The 16,094-nt window shown below is 46.0% G+C and overlaps 1 long non-coding RNA gene across 1 annotated transcript; it reads left to right on the forward strand.

Annotated features, from left to right (window-relative positions):
* Positions 1 to 7,498: 7,498 nt before the first annotated feature.
* On the forward strand, positions 7,499 to 10,444 carry LOC308470309. The gene is made up of 3 exons (XR_013982358.1): positions 7,499 to 7,839; positions 8,226 to 8,349; positions 10,291 to 10,444. It is a non-coding gene; the product is annotated as an uncharacterized lncRNA (long non-coding RNA).
* Positions 10,445 to 16,094: the final 5,650 nt, after the last annotated feature.

Genomic DNA, 16,094 nt, shown 5'->3' on the forward strand with positions numbered 1-16,094 from the left:
AAAGAGACCAAAGGTTCATCTAGTCCAGCATTTGGTTCTTACACTGGTCTGCTTTAGCCTTCTACCTAACAAGCTAGTTTTCTATGTGCAAGGACAGGGTTGGGGCGTGAACATGTCACCAACATTTTGCAGTCAATTTGGTTATTGCCTTCTTACTCCCCCCCTCCAATCCAGTGTGTGTGTGTGTGTGTGTGTGTGTGTGTGTGTGTGTGTTGGTTGATTGTCTTGCAGATCTTTAGTCCGTAGAATGTTCATTCAGGCTTGGCTACTGTAATTCACCCAACCTGGGACTACTTTTAAAGATAGTTCAGAAACTTCATTTGGTGCAGAATGTGGCTGCTGCTGATGGAGGTGAGGTGGGCAGTTTTGTTAATGCCTTTGCTGCACAAGCCACGATGGTTTCCAGCCCAATTTAAAGTGCTGGTTTTAAAAGTAATGGATGGCAAACCTGTGACCTTCCAGATTTTGCTGGACTCCGGTTCCCATCAGTCTCAGTCATTGTCAGGGATGGTGGGAGCTGGAGTCCAACAGCATCTTACAACAACAGGATCCCCATCTCTGATTTAAAGCCTTAAATGGTTTGAGCCAAAGCTACGTGCTGCATCACCTGCATCCGTTTCTCATCCTGCTCACACAGGTCCCAGAGAGGAACCTTGCAGGCCAGAAGAGCTGGGGAATGGGATCCTGTTTCCTCTCCACACCAACCAGCAAAAACTAGTCTTTGAGCCAAGCATCGCATTTCAGCAGAGCACATTTTCTCTCTCGAAACAGCCCCTGGCTACCCCCCTCCACGCATTCCAGCCACACCTAGGGGAACAATGCTGAGTTCAGGCAATTTTTTGAAGAAAAAAATTCTCTAAGACTTATCACCCTTCCTCTAAATAAATTCCAGTGACCTGGAGAGTGTAGAGATAAACTTTATGGGTGACATGAAGAATGGAAACATTCCTCTTAGCAAGCTGGGATGGGCCACCTGTGATTTATGGATCCCCTCTTCAGTTTTCCACCACCCTCCCAACACTTGGCCTAGTGGCCTAGTTCACCATATGGCACAGTGCTGTCAATGGATTAAATGTGACACTCTCTGCCATATAGGTCTGGCATCTCCATCATGTCCTTCTGGACAGCATCTGATAACCACAAATGGTTGACTACAACATAGACCAGATGGGAAAGAGGCAGTGCTGGGTAGAGCCTGGATTCACTGGCAAGTAGAGTGTTCACTTAATACATTTACAGCACTGTGATACCACTTGGAACACTCATGGCTCCCCCAATAAATTCAAACTACAGCTCCCAGAATTCTTTGGGGGAAGCCGTGAGCCATGACTGTTCAAAGAGGTATCATAGTCCTTTAAATGTATGGTGTGAAATGTGGCCACAGAATGATCAGAGCTTGAGGTAAAGCAACAAATTGTGTCCTCCCCTGGGGGCCAGTTAAATTATTTTGGCACCTTGGACAGAAAATCCAGCATGTGCCCCTCTGTAGCAGTAAAAATACACTAATATGAAATTTAAATAGTAGCCATTTGCTCCCCTTTCAATGAAGCTCAAATCAGGTAGATCAGGAGACACATTATAGTGGATTGAGAGACTAGAACTGGGACTGCCATTCAATCTTCATTCAGCTGTGAAGCTTCCTGCGTTGACCTTGGGCAAGTCAGCCTAACCTACTTCACAGGGTTGTTGTTGGGATAAAATGGAAGACAGGCAAAGTACCTGCTCCTTGGAGAAAACGTGGTAGGGGAAGCAAAGTAACTTGCAAAGAAGAAAAGGAAAGGGAAACTTGCATTTCACTATGAAAGCTTTGGAATAAGGGTGATGCATCTGCTGGCAATGTATTAGCACCATCTGTGGGTACATAAAGACTCTTTGAACTCCTAAAAAAGTCACATTCAAAACCAGAAGCTGAAACATTCAAATCACACACAAAAGAGAAAGGCTAAGGAGCAAAGAGTCTCCCTTCCCCTCTTCAACCAGCAGGGCATTCTGGATTGATCACATTCAAGTTTTTTGGTTTTCTAGTTTGGGAAAGACTTTCTAAATATAATTGTTATTATTGTTTTGTTTTATTTGGCAGCCTGCTGCAATCTGAGGCAACAAAGAGACAGGAATGTGCAAACAAAGGAGGCTAGATTGGAGAGAGAGATTCTGCCACACCCATTGCGACAAAGATCAAAGAAAGTTCAGGTTCTACAATCTCTCTGGCTCTGTACACCAGATGGGAAACTGGAAAAAAAAAATCAGAGACTCTAGACAGGGTGGCCAATCTTTTACCCAGCCCTCCTGACATAACAACAGAAACATATTTCTTATACTCCACCTATCTGCCTAGGTTGCTCCAGCCACTCTGAATGGCTTCCAACAAAAATACAGAGAGAAAGAGGGTGGGGGAACACGGACAGCAGTCTACTTTGAGTTAAATAGGGCAGTCAAAGCAGAGAACAGTGCAAATTTGCAGAAGTACAGTTGCTTCTAAGCAAATGAGCAAATTGCATCAGGAGAGTACTGAAACTGGAAGATGAGGAGCCCTTTGAACCACCTCCTACAGCACCAGGACCCATAGAGCCGGAGCCAGGGTCCCGGTGGGTGCCTTCCCCTGGACCAGAGGAACTGAGTGCCTCCCACAATTACTCCTCAGTCCACCTAGGCAGGGAACGCCCCGGCCAGGAGGCCCTGGAATGCAGGACAAGTGCCCTTTCTTGACAAGCGCCCAGAGGGTTGGCTCCCCAGGCCACAGCCTAGGAGAGGTAAATTGAAGGCAGGGACTCAGAAGGGATTGGTTTGCTTCTGACCTTTGGAGCTCTCCGTGGTGCTGCAACCACAAACTCCTTCCTCTGCAAGCTCTTGCTCTGTGCGCTCCTAGGGAACATCAGAAAAGGGCAGCAGCATGGATGAAGTTATGGAAGATATTATTCTTTTATTATTTGTTACCATTATTCTATCATATAGATCTATATTTAACTGATGCTGTAAGCCGCCGTGCAGCAAAGACTGGACAGCTTTAAAATACGATGAGACAGATTCATGGAGGAGAAGGATTGTTGGCTAACAGTGATATCTTCACCACCAGAGGCAGTAGGCCCACATCCACATCCTACATGCAAAGCACATGGTTTCCCACAAAGAATCATGAGAAATGTAGCTTGTTAAGGGTGCTGGGAATTGAAGCTCTGTGAGGGGTAAACCGCAGTTCCCAGGGTTGTAAGCCATGTGCTTCAAACAGATGGCGTGGGAGTGACCTCACCAGTTGCTCAGGGAACGTGGAAAGTGCTGTTGCCCTCAGGTGCTGCTTGTGGTCTTCTCAGAGGCATCTGTTTGGTCCCTGTGGGAACAGGATGCTGGACCAGATGGGCCTCTGGTTTGATCCAGTGGGAGTCGTTCTTATGTCTTTAAAGCCAGGGTATTAATATTTTGAGTAAATTATATAAATAAATAATCATCTGCTGCTGCCTGTTGGGATGGGGAGGGATGGCAGTGAGCCCCAGAGGGAGTGCCAGACTGGCCATGATTCCGCTAGCAAAAGCCCAATGCCCCAACCTTGCAACCGCCTCAACCTCCACAGCAAAACCACCCACGTTGGGAGGGAGGCTTCACCCTGCACCCCCACTGCTATGGCCAGATGCTGCCTCTTGACAGTATTCACTGAGGTGAGATTCTGCCATTCCCATCTAGGGGTTTATAGAATTTGGGGGCTGGTTGCTGAACTGATAAAGCTTTCTCTCTGGAATGCTTCATGACTTCACCCAGGAATGAGAGTGAGAAGTCCCAGATTCCACACAGACCATAAATCAGGGAGAAGCACAGTCACTGGTTGTGCAAAGCTATGAGGAAGGAAATGTAGAGAATTAACCCCAGAGGCATCTGCCAGTGATCTTCTCTGGGGAGGGATGTCTGAGTGAAAGCTATTTCATGCACACCTGAGGGCTGAAACTGATGCAAGTCTGGAGGTCCGTGATCAGAGCTCCCTTCCTGGCCTCCAGTTAAAGCAGTGTGTGGGTTGCAGGGGCTCAGTATCAGAGCACTGGGGAAGGGAGCATTTCACCCCAGAACTTGATGAAGGGTGGAATAGAAGGGTGGTGTCCACCTACGTTAGGAGTAGACTCAATGATATCGGTTGACTTGCTCACGAGGCCACCCTAGATCCATGAAATGAAACAAACAAAACAACCCATGCCCTCACACTGGTTCCCTAATCAAAATTGCCCCTCTGAAGCTGATATTATACGCACAGCAGATTTTAAAAAGTATGGCACCATACAGGTATTTGCCAGGCTAGCCGCAGATTCTGGGAGGGAGGTTTCAATGATCAGGGAAATAACGTGGTTGGTGGGGTTATTTATTTACCCACGTCATTTATATAGCCACCCCATAATTAAAACACAAGCATATAGCTCCCTTCCACCAACTGCCTTGACCCAAATAAATGGGTGTGTGTGTCTGGGGGGAAATTAGGGGAACTGTGCCTTGTTTTTGTCTCTAAGACAAAATGTAAGTCTATTGTAAATGTATTGACCTCAAAATGTAAAGCATAAATGTGATGGACCAATGCTTGAAAATGTTTGTGCCATACAGGTTCACTCATCCAGCACTCAAGACTGGTGGGCTGCCACTGAATGAGAGGGAGAAACTTTGTGATGGCTGATGTGTAATGTAGGAAAGAGTTTAACACCAAGACAGATGTGACGATTAACCAGAAAATGGTGAATAACTGGTTGTCCCTGCTGAACTCAAATGACAAATTACCAAGTGGTCATGTAGAGAAAATATTTTTGAATCTTGAAGAGGACAGCCCTGCAGTCATGCAGATATATGATATGAAATAGCCTAATGCTTGTTTTGACGTATAAAATAAGTTCAAGGGCATATACACTTTAGTTCTTTTTGAATTTATCTGATGGTGCTGTGTTTCAGGCTTCTGTGCAAACAAAGAACTAAGAGCAGACTTCAGCACTGTTGTGGAATGTGCGTGGTCAGTGATACATTGCCATGTAAGCAGAGCAATTTCACCATATAAACACACTCTGGGAGAAATCTTCAGAAGCAAGCAACTAGGGCAACCGCTCCTCACCACTTGGGACAACGCTGCCATCTTGCTGAGTGATTTACTGCACAATGCTATGCATGTCTACTCATAAATAAGTCCATTGAGTTCAATGGGATTCACTCCCAGGAAACTGTATATGCTTGCATCCCTAATATACAACATGGTAAGTTGCCATTTGGGGAATGATTATGAGTATCATTTGAATACAAGCATGGTGGGGGAGGGGGTATGCTAGAAGTTTATAAAATTACAGTCGTGCCTCGGAAGTCGAACAGAATCTGTTCCAGAAGTCCGTTTGACTTCCAAAATGTTCGGAAACCAAGGCGTGGCTTCCGATTGGTTGCAGGAAGCTCCTGCAGCCAATTGGAAGCCGCGGAAGCGTTCGGGAGCCAAAACATTCAACTTGCAAGGTGTTCGACTTCCAAGGTATGACTGTACAGTATAGAGAGAAGACCATTTTCTGCTTCTCTCATAATAATATAGCCCAATGAAGATCATAGGCAATAGATTCAGGACAGACAAAAAAAAGCACTTCCTCCTGTATCACATGGTTAATTTGGGGAGCTCATTACTGCAAGATGGATTGGTGGCAGATTTGAGAGAGAGAGATATTCCCTGGAACTGGAATGAGCAATCTCTTATTTCCACTTGAGAGCTGCTTTCCCTCATGGCTAACCTGCTAGAGGCCACATGACAAAAGGAAGAAGGGCCAAAGCAAAGTGGCCAGCCCCCCCCCCACACTATTCATACACATCCACACACAAGCATATAAACATCCATTTATGCACATCTGTTCCCATTTATTCATTCACTCACAATACACACATTTTCAGACTGACTTCCCAGCTGCAATATCCAGGAAGATTCTGCCATCTTCCCATGGAGCAATTAGGCTTGGGGAGACGGAAGCCTATCCCACTGAAAACTACAATGACCCATCATGTACCACACACAGAATGCCTCTAAATGCCAGCTGCTGGGGGCAAAAAAACAACACCTGGAGAGGGGCCACGAGGCCCTGATTGTGAGCGTCCCAAGGGCACCTGGCTGGGCTGTTGTTGGAAAAGAGCTGCTGGATAAACGGCAAGGCAATTCTCGTGGCCTTTTAAGAAGAGAACAAATATAACAAAACAATACAGTTCTGGGCACTTTCCATTATTTGTGCTGTCCAGAAGCAAGAGGTCAAGCCTTATTCTTTACATTGCTTGTGGACGCACCCCAGAATACTATGCATTATTCTGAGCAACTCTTTGACCTCTCCGAAACCTGTAGGGCTATCCAAAAGAAGAACAGCTTAACATGCATTTTTAAATGCTCAAGGGATGAGAAGATCAAGAAACAAATCTGTCCGGTTGCACAAAGGAGCTGACCAGGGAGAGAGAGATTGCAAATATTTGCAGTATAAACACTCAGAAAGGAGTAGAGCTGGCCGTGATGGGTGTGGTGAGGGAAGTGGTGGAGAAGATCTGTGATGAGACTGCAAAATCCAGCAGGGGAGAGCAAAGTAGACCATCTCACAACAAAGAGAGGAATGCGGCAGCAGGATATTATCCTAGCTGCAGAAGGCAGTGCAGGTTACTACTGAGAGCAAAAAGCCTGATACCAGGCAAGGTTCCCATACAGCTGAAGTGAGGAGCCTGTGGCCCTCTAAATCAGAGTTTCCCATGACAGTAAGAGCTGTTCGACAGTGGAATTTGCTGCCAAGGAGTGTGGTGGAGTCTCCTTCTTTGGAGGTCTTTAAGCAGAGGCTTGACAACCATATGTCAGGAGTGCTCTGATGGTGTTTCCTGCTTGGCAGGGGGTTGGACTCGATGGCCCTTGTGGTCTCTTCCAACTCTATGATTCTATGATTCTATGTTTTGGGACTACAATTCCTTGACCACTGGTCCTGCTAGCTAAGGGTGATGGGAGCTGTAGTCCAAAAACAGCTGGAGACCCAAGGTTGGGAAACCCTGCTCTACATCCTCAAACCATTTCAGGCCCAGAAACCGCCTTTAATCCAAATATGGATTTGGGGACCCATTTCTTTTAAAACATCTGAACAAACACCTATTTTAGGACATGGAGAACTTATGGCCTACCATATGTTGCTGGACTACAATTCTCATCATGTCTTGCCAGCGGCTAAATGGAACTGTCTGCAAGGAAGAGGATAAGTGGACACTATAGGGATCTAAAAATGGTAGCACTCAGATATTGGGAAGCCAAGGTCTTAACCTTGTCGTACTTTAACCCACACTACACCTCAAAAAAGTGTCACATTGGAACTTGCCAGCAAATCATATATTCTGGTTTTGGGGCTCAACAAATCCTGGGAGTGGCAAGCTTCCAATGGAAAGTCATTGTCCCTCTTTAGGTATGTATTTACAATATTGATCTTGCTTGCCTATTCATCTTCAGAGGCCACTAGCATGGAAGGCTCTGCACAGTAGTGTGACACACCTATTGCTATGACTTGTATTGCTCGACCTTTTGGCTTTACTTGGCTTAGAAATGCACACATACATTTTCCACTCCCCTTCTAATCTCTGTACTCAGGAGATATATATGTATATGTACACTCGCCAGGACCTGCATCAACAAGCAGTATTCTCAGGGAGCTGCTGGTGGAAGCCCCAGTGTGCCAGAAGAACCTGCCGCTGACATCTGCAGCCCCTGCCATTCAAAGTCCCCACACGCCTTGGAGAGAGGCTACCTCAGATGCATTGTGGGTAATTTAAAATGGCAGGCGGCTTGTAGCAAGCTGGCACAAATCACAGCACTGCCCCTACTGATTCCTCCATCACCACCAGGTAAGGACACCAACATTGGAGAGGGCCAATAATATAAGGGGAACATTGGGGGGGGGGTTAACTTAGAACCAGCCCTACTTTCCATTAAGACAACCACTTCATGCATCAGGCAAAGAGGAGTCTGGCCCATGGAAGCTGGCCTGATATGTTAAACTTACAGGAACATAGGAAGCTGGTCCCCCTAGCTCAGTATTGTCTGCAAGGGCTCTCCTAGGTTTCAGGGAGGGGTCACTCTCCCAGCCCAACCCAGCAATTGAACCTGGAACCTTCTACACACAAAGCAGATTCTCTGCTCCTGAGCCTCGGCCCTTCCCAAAGATTTGTGTAATTTAAAATCCCCCTGATTTGTTTCCACTCCCTCCCGTATGAACTTCTGAGATCTTCAGGAGACTTTTCGCACTTGTCGTGTGAAGTTCAGGGCACAAGGACGTGTGCAGAGGCCTCCTCAGTGATGGGACCCAGATTGCTTTGGCTCTACTTTCCTCCTGTAGCAGAGTTTCCAGGCAGAAGGTAAAGACCACTCCTCTGGACTGTGCTTTTTAGTGGTATTGGATGCTGCCCTTAAATTTTCCTCATTTTGTTGTTCTCTAGCACTGGACAATTTTGTATGTTTTGATGCTGTTGTGATTATTATTCTTGCTCTGTTTTCTTGATTGGTTGGGCTTTATTTTTGTACGTTACTAGGGGTTGTTGACCCTGCTTGCTCCATTTGCCAACTCTGACAACCACTCCCCACTCCTCCCCCCCCCCAGCCACCCACTCCGACTGGAGTGCAAGTCCACACCCAGGCGCACACAAAATTAAGGCCCCATTCACAAACCCTCGTTTCAGCTCTAGTCCCTTTCTATGGGGCACACCCTCAAGGTGAGTTCTCCCATCTAGTATGTCATAACTGATAAGCTTATCAGCTTCTGCTTCCTGTGTTGGTTCTCATGGTTGAGCACCTTATGCAATATAGAGCCGTGCTGTGCTCAGTCTCTAAAAGGAGAGGCAAAAGGTCTAAAATGTGGAGGCAAGGAAGGGGTAGTTCACTATCGGCCCTCCAGATGATGTTGGACAAAAAATTCCATCGACTCCAGCCAGGGAAGACTGGGGCTGTGCCTCAGCCTAAACTACCTTGCAAGGTTGTTGTGAGGAGAAGATGAGGAGGAGGAGAACCATGTACACTAAGGTTACCAGATTTTTTTCAATGAATCCGGGGACATTTTTCAACTTCAATGGATTTTGTATGGGGACTGGTTTGTAAATCCGGGGACTGTCCCCGGGAAACGGGGACGTCTGGTAACCTTAATGTACACCACCTTGAACTCCTTAGAGGAAAGGTGGGATTCAAATACAATAATAAATGAAAATAAGTAAATAAATGTATGAAAATGTCTTTGATAACTTGATGGTGAGGGGAAAGCATTCTGCACACACTCAGGTGATAACTTTTCTTCCTTATTGCTTCATGTGTCTCAGTTCTTGCGTCCCAAAGAAGAAAACCAGTTCTACCCTAGCCAGGTCACCTTGGAGAGGGCTTAGCAAATCTGAGGGGTTTTCGTTTGCTTGCTTGCTTGCTTGCTTGCTTGCTTGCTTGCTTGCTTATTATCGTTGTCAAGTGAGCTCAGTGCAGATTACAGCAATAAATACTCAAAAAGAATCAGAAAATTGTGAAACCACAATATCGTCAGTCAGTTGCCTATCACAGGGCAATCTCTGAGTGACTTGCAACCCAGTCGAAAAACTTACAAAAAACTTACAACCAATAAAAATCGGAACAATCAAATCTATACATAAAACACCAGCCTCCAAATTATAACAATGGTTTTGCTGCCAATTCCTGTCCTTCTCCTGAGTAGCACATCCTCACCCCAGCCGAAGACATTTTGGCACCCAAACTGAGAAATCTAATGCCTGCCCACTTTGTGTTAAGAAGATGAAGAGAATGATACTGTTACAAGCAAGCTAATATCTAACGGGACCTCAGGAGTTCCAATGCATATCCTGGGTTAGTTCCCTTTGAATGCGATCACTGGTGACTTACGGCATTTGGGTAATATGTTAATTAAATTTATACTCCACCCTTCCTGCCAAAGGAGCCCAGGGTGTTCTCCACCTCTGGTGTATATAAACCTTATATTAAAAGGTTTATATACACCAGGGGTGGGGAACCTGTCACCCTTCAGATGTTGCTGGACTTCATCTCCCATCATCGCTAACCATTGGCCAAGCTGGCCGAGGCTAATGGGAGCTGGAGTCCACCAACACCTGAAGGACCACAGATGCCTCACTCCTGATTTACACATATATACAGGCTGAGCATAAGATGGGGGTCCTCAGTATTCACTCCAAAAGATATTGCTCCCCTGGTTGCCTTCCCTGCTAATCTGACATTCAACTGCCCATGGCTCCTAGAGGGCAATGAGCTAATTTGGTTTCATTTTTTCTTCCTTTTCTTTTAATTAAAAGTCCATATTCCACACATACCTTGGGAGTCCCTCAATTATGCAAGAAAAAACCCTACTTTGCCTGGGAGTCGCCCTGTTTGAAGGCTCAGCATAAGGCCTCAAGGTTTGCTGTTTATGGGAGGACATGGTAAATAAATACTGCTGCAAAAGCTGGAGGTGATGCTTCTGCCTGTCATTTTGAACTGATGGACCTAATACCTCCTCCACAGAAGAGATCAAAGAGACAGCTAAGGAGGTAACCAACCCCTGGGGCAGGAATGGGCTGAAGTTTGCAATCAGCCCAGAAGTGCCTTGTAAAACGACCTCTCCATGCTCCCCACAACGATCCCTGAAGATGAGACATGAGTGGCTCACCCCTGCATGCAAGGGCCTGGGTGTATTGGCCTGTGACCTTTTGTACTCCAGTGACAATTGGCAGTGTTGCCCCTACAAAAGGTGAACAGAGCACCGTGTGGGTGTGCGGGGGGGGGGAGATGTGGGTGTGTCGGTGTAGGGCCATGCCTCTCCATCTGATGCCTTTGTGATAAACCAGGAATGCGGTGGGCCCCACGGCAGACAAAAGGTGTGGGCTTCCTGCTTAACTGGAGGGCCAGCAGGATTGTACGTGCGCACAGCACAGCCTCCTGCTTATCAGCATGTTGCTCCCCAAGGCAGGACAGAGGGTGGGACCACACCGCTTGGAGCGCTTGCTTCCTTCAAACAGCTACATTCCTCAGGTGGGGTGTGGCAGCCCACAGAAGTCAGGGAAAAGATGCGCCAAGTGAGCAAGGCTCCCTCGACAGCAGGGATGGGGGACATCCTTGGCCCCGCAGGTGCCGCTGGACCCCAACGCCCATCGCCCCTGACCGTTGGCCATGCTCTCTGGGGCTGGTAGGAGTTGGAGCCCAACAACTTCTAGAGGGTCACAGATCCCCATCCCTGCTCTAGAGAAAGATACTTGGGACTCACTCTCTCACTGACACCCGACAGCAAAACTGCAAAGGCGTTAGTGGTACCTCAGGGGAACCTGCAACTCAGAGTCTGTGTGTGGCCCTTAGCTTAATTTCATGTGGCCCTCAAACTTATTTTCAAGGGGGTGGAGGGAGCCGGAGGGAGAGGCCAAAAGCACAGGGAAAGAAAGGGAGAACCTGGGGGGGAGCCAAAACATATGGAAGGCTAGCAGGAGGAAGAAGCCCCTTGCTAGTCCATCCCCCAGCAGCATAGCGAGGCAAGAGGGGAGACAGAAACAAAGTGGGAGAAAGCAAGAAAAAGACCCACTATTGGCTCTGGTTTCACCCAATGCTGTTATATATCACCATTTTGATACACATGAAGTTTAACACAGGGCTGGCCTACATTATGCAGACCCACCATACACACCGAACATTTAACAGGCTTGGCTTTCCCCAAAGAATCCTGGGAACTGTAGTTTCCTCCTTCGCACAGAACTTCAGTTCCCAGCACCCTTAACAAACTACTGTTCCCAGGATTCTTGAGGGAAAGTCATGCGTTTTAAATGTATGGCGGCTGCTCCATGCAGTAGAGGCAGGTGGGCAAGCAGCAACTGTGAGGTGTTGGAGGGCAGAGCTGTGTCTGCCCCATGGCCTGCCCTTTATCCCTCAAGCTCGCCAGATACCCTCAGGTGTGGTGGAGGATGCTATTTTATTCATGGATTGGGAGGGGGCAGGGCTTTGTGTTTGGCTTCAGGCCCCTGTAAATACTAGAAACATCCAAAAATGTGCCTCTTGCTAGGAGCCCTGCCTGATACTGACTCAGGCCCATGTTCTCTCCAGCCCTGAAGTCTTAGATCTTTTGTCTGAAGATGCCAGAGATTAAACCAAGGATGTAAAAAGGTGTGCTCTGTCCCTGAGCTGTGGGGCACAGTTCTTGAGAAAAGTTAAGTATTGGCCACAGCATTGCTCAACAGGTCTCCTTTTCACAAAGGTAGATTCAGCTAAACAGGCAAGTTGGTGAAGGTGATGACTGCTCCGCATATACTTTGGCAGGACTACGGATTTTGTTTACATTTTAATGAGCAACCATCTAATTTGCACTTCACGAAGTGAAACAGGTATCTTTTGAAATTCACACTTCTCCAAATTTTACGATGTAGTTCTCAAACCAAATGCTATGTACAAAATGCATACATATGAGGTGGGGAAACATGCCTAAAAACACAAATATATTCATCAAAATAACATACAAAAATGTATTCTATTAGGGGAAACTGCTTGCAAAAATGTATCTGTTGGACAAAGCTGCGTATGACTACATGCTTATTAGGAGGAATCTGCACTAAAATGCTGATGAAAAATCATGAGGATTTTTGGAGAACTGAATTTAATAATGGGGGGAAATGAGAAAGACAGAGAACTGGAATGGACAGATTGGCCCATTCTCTGTGACAACTGATCCACATGCCACCACTTGCGGGGGGGGGGAGCCTTGAGAAGCCAGATACAGGGGTCCTCATTGCCAACATCTGACACAATCTGTTAACTTCCCTGCTGTTAACCAATTTTATGGCTATGGCCTTTATTTAATGACGGTATGGGGTTCCCCAGATTAAAAGACACCAGTAGAGTTATCTATTGTTTGGGGAATCCTCTTAAACACACTGAATCGACTATTCACTACAATGTTATCAGAAGAGGATACATTTCCACTAGGGATCAGCTGGTAAGTGGATCCCCCCCTCCCATCTCAATCTTTGACTAATGAATTTTCTACATTGTTTAAAACTCTCAGGCCTCATTTGTAGGGAAATTATTTCCCCATTGTGGAGCCACATCACTGATTTGGAGTGGAATTGCTGAGAGCTTGGCTGAGGTCAGCACTGAAATGACAACCTTATCTGTATGTCAAGTAAATCTCACAATGGGTTACAAGAACATTAAGAGCTGCAGCAAACTGAAGGTTAATAATCCATCCTGTTTCTACCCTTCTCAGAATGAGGACAGGGTTTCATGTTTCTCCATCGTCAAGGTTTGTGCTCAACCACTTTCTTCTTTTTGGATATACCTTGCTGTCTTCCAGAGGGGTGATCAGAGAGGTGAGATAGCATGTGGAACATTTTCCTCATGAAGCAAGACTTGCAAGGTTGCAACTAGTAGTTTTGAGTAGGCATGATAAAGGTTTGTAAAATTACTAGTCACCTGCACTTAACAAGTTGGCTAGTAAAAAATATACAATGGTACCTCGGGTTAAGAAGTTAATTTGTTCTGGAGGTCCATTCTTAACCTGAAACTGTTTTTAACCTGAGGTACCACTTTAGCTAATGGGGTCTCCCGCTGCTGCCGTGCCGCCAGAGCACGATTTCTGTTCTCATCCTGAAGCATCTGTAACCCGAGGTACCACTGTACCTTTCACATACCTCTCACAATGTCCTGCCCACTTATGCCTAGCTGCCCATTTGGCAGACCTTGGCAGAATCTTCCTTCCCAATTTCTCTGACGATTGCACAACAAAAATGGCCGGCAAGTGTTGAAGCCAAGAGGCAGGATCAACCACCCTCCTATTGGTCACCCATAGTCATCATTGGCCTAACATTTGGGTCAGCTTTTAAGACCGACTAATAGTTAAACTCGTCTTGTCTACACTAGTAGCTTCCCAGGGATAAAGAGCTTATGGCGCTGATGTTATCAGACTACAGTTCCCATGATCCTGGACCACATGCTGGCTTGGGCTTTGGGGAGTTGGAGTCCAAGGACATCTGGAAAGACTCAGGTTGCCAATGGGTAGTAGTGACCAATGCATAGTAGTAAAGTAGTTCTTTCTTGAGGGACTGCAAACCAACATTGCTTCTGGCCTCTCCGTTAATACTGATACCATTCAAAAAAGAGACTTATGCATATGATGCTGCTTAAGTCAGGCCACTGAGTCATCTGCTCTCCTCCAAGAGCTTAGGTAAGGGTCTTTCCTTATTTTAACTTTACTTAAATAAATATTCAAAGCTTTAAATAATTTAAATTCCCCTTCTGCTGGTTGCACAGAACCTTCTTTTCTTACAATGCCCAAAGAATAAGATGTTTTTCCTATTTGATAAGGAATCAGCAACAGCAGTCCTTGGGGCAAATCTGGTCCACAGGTTCTTTACCTCTCTCCACCCACATCCCAATTACCAAGAGTAGGATGTGGGGGAGGAATTACATTTATATGAATGGGACCTGACAGCAGGCCATTTTAAAGAAGCATATGATTGGAGTCTTTTCTCAAATACAGTTGCCAACTGACCAGGAAAAAAGATGGACCACCCTGCTCCTGTGCCTTTAAGAACAGCCTGAGCTACAGTAATTGGCAGCTGAAGCTTTTTGCAACATGGAGATACATTCTATTGCCTGCAGGTGAAGCTGTTTGTTAATGCACAGGTGTAGAAGGGACAGTTTAAAATAGTCCATGGCAAAAAGAATTCCTGTCCAGAGCATTAGGTGCACCAAGAGGTTGGCATGCATTAAGAACTAGAAGCAAAACACACACAAAACCTAGAGGGCAGAGACAATATAATCCTGTGCGATGCTGAGTATATGTAATGGTTCTGGTAGGTAACAAGAGCATTTCATAGCCAAAAGCATGAAAACAGGTTTGTTACACAAGAAAATACTGAACTGGGTACGAAGCAGAAAATTAAGACAATTCACTGGCTTAACAAAGACAGGTATGTTGTCAATGGCCCATTTAAGATCACTAGTTGTGATGTGTTATGGCTTTGTGCAGTCCCATAAATTCAGGAGCAATTATAAGGCCTCTCTCAATCTGTACATTCAGTCCTCATTGGAATCTATAAACAGTGGGCAGCTGAAGTTTCCAGTCAGAGAAACTCCCCATTCAGGTTCTCATAGTCTGACATGCCACAATGGAAGAGCCAATGAGAAAGTTCCACAAGGCAAAAAGAGTCAGGGAGTTTAAAGGGGGGGGGTAGGAAGAAAATGGCAAACTACCATCAAAATGGCACTCAGCTGTCTCCTCTTTCTGGGACAGTGCTTGCCCCAGTGGCTGCCCATGTATGCAGATATCTGGCTATGGGCACCTCCAGATTATCAGCATTTTGCAGAAGGGATTCAATCACATACCGGGAAATTTAATTAGTGCAATTAAAGTGGATTAAAGTGCTCTGCCACCCTAGCATGACAAGTGCACTTTCTTGGAAAAAGGGACTCCCAACATAGTCTCCCAACAAACGGACCGGAAGAAATGCTCGACAAAGGCCAGATATAATCTAACCTCCACGTAAACTTTGTACAAGCAAGTGGGGAAGAATGCACAATAAATCTGTCCTCTGGACGGGCCCCTTGACTGCTGGATGGAATCCCCACATTCAGAGGCAGCACACCTTTGAACATCAGGTGATGGGGACACTGATGGGGCAGGGAGATGCTCTCCTACTGTGCTCACAGGCTTCCCAGAAGCATTTGGCTAGCTGCCACTGGACCAGAAACAAGCAAACTTGAACCAACCAATCCATAGCTTAAACAGGAGGTGGAAAGAACTACCAGGAAACCATTGTAGAAGACCAGTTTGTTGTTGTTGGGGGGAGAGAGAATGACTTTAAGTCCTTTGAACTTTACAGTTCCTTCTTAAGGGTACTATAATAGAAGCAAACAACTGTACACATTATTTAAAAAAAACTACTGGCATCTCCTAATCAGAGGCAGTGCTAAGGGATAGTACTTCTCCACGCGCATATCGTTAAACTGTGGAACTCCCTCCCACAGGAGGCAGTAAGGGCTACCCACTTAGAGGGCTTTAAAAGAAGACTAGGCAAATTCATGGCTCCTAGCCACGATGGCTCTGCTCTGCCCCCACAGCTGGAGGCAGCAATCCTTCTGA

Source organism: Podarcis pityusensis, assembly GCF_964106645.2.
Source record: "Podarcis pityusensis genome assembly, chromosome: 2".
Classification (NCBI taxonomy): domain Eukaryota; kingdom Metazoa; phylum Chordata; class Lepidosauria; order Squamata; family Lacertidae; genus Podarcis; species Podarcis pityusensis.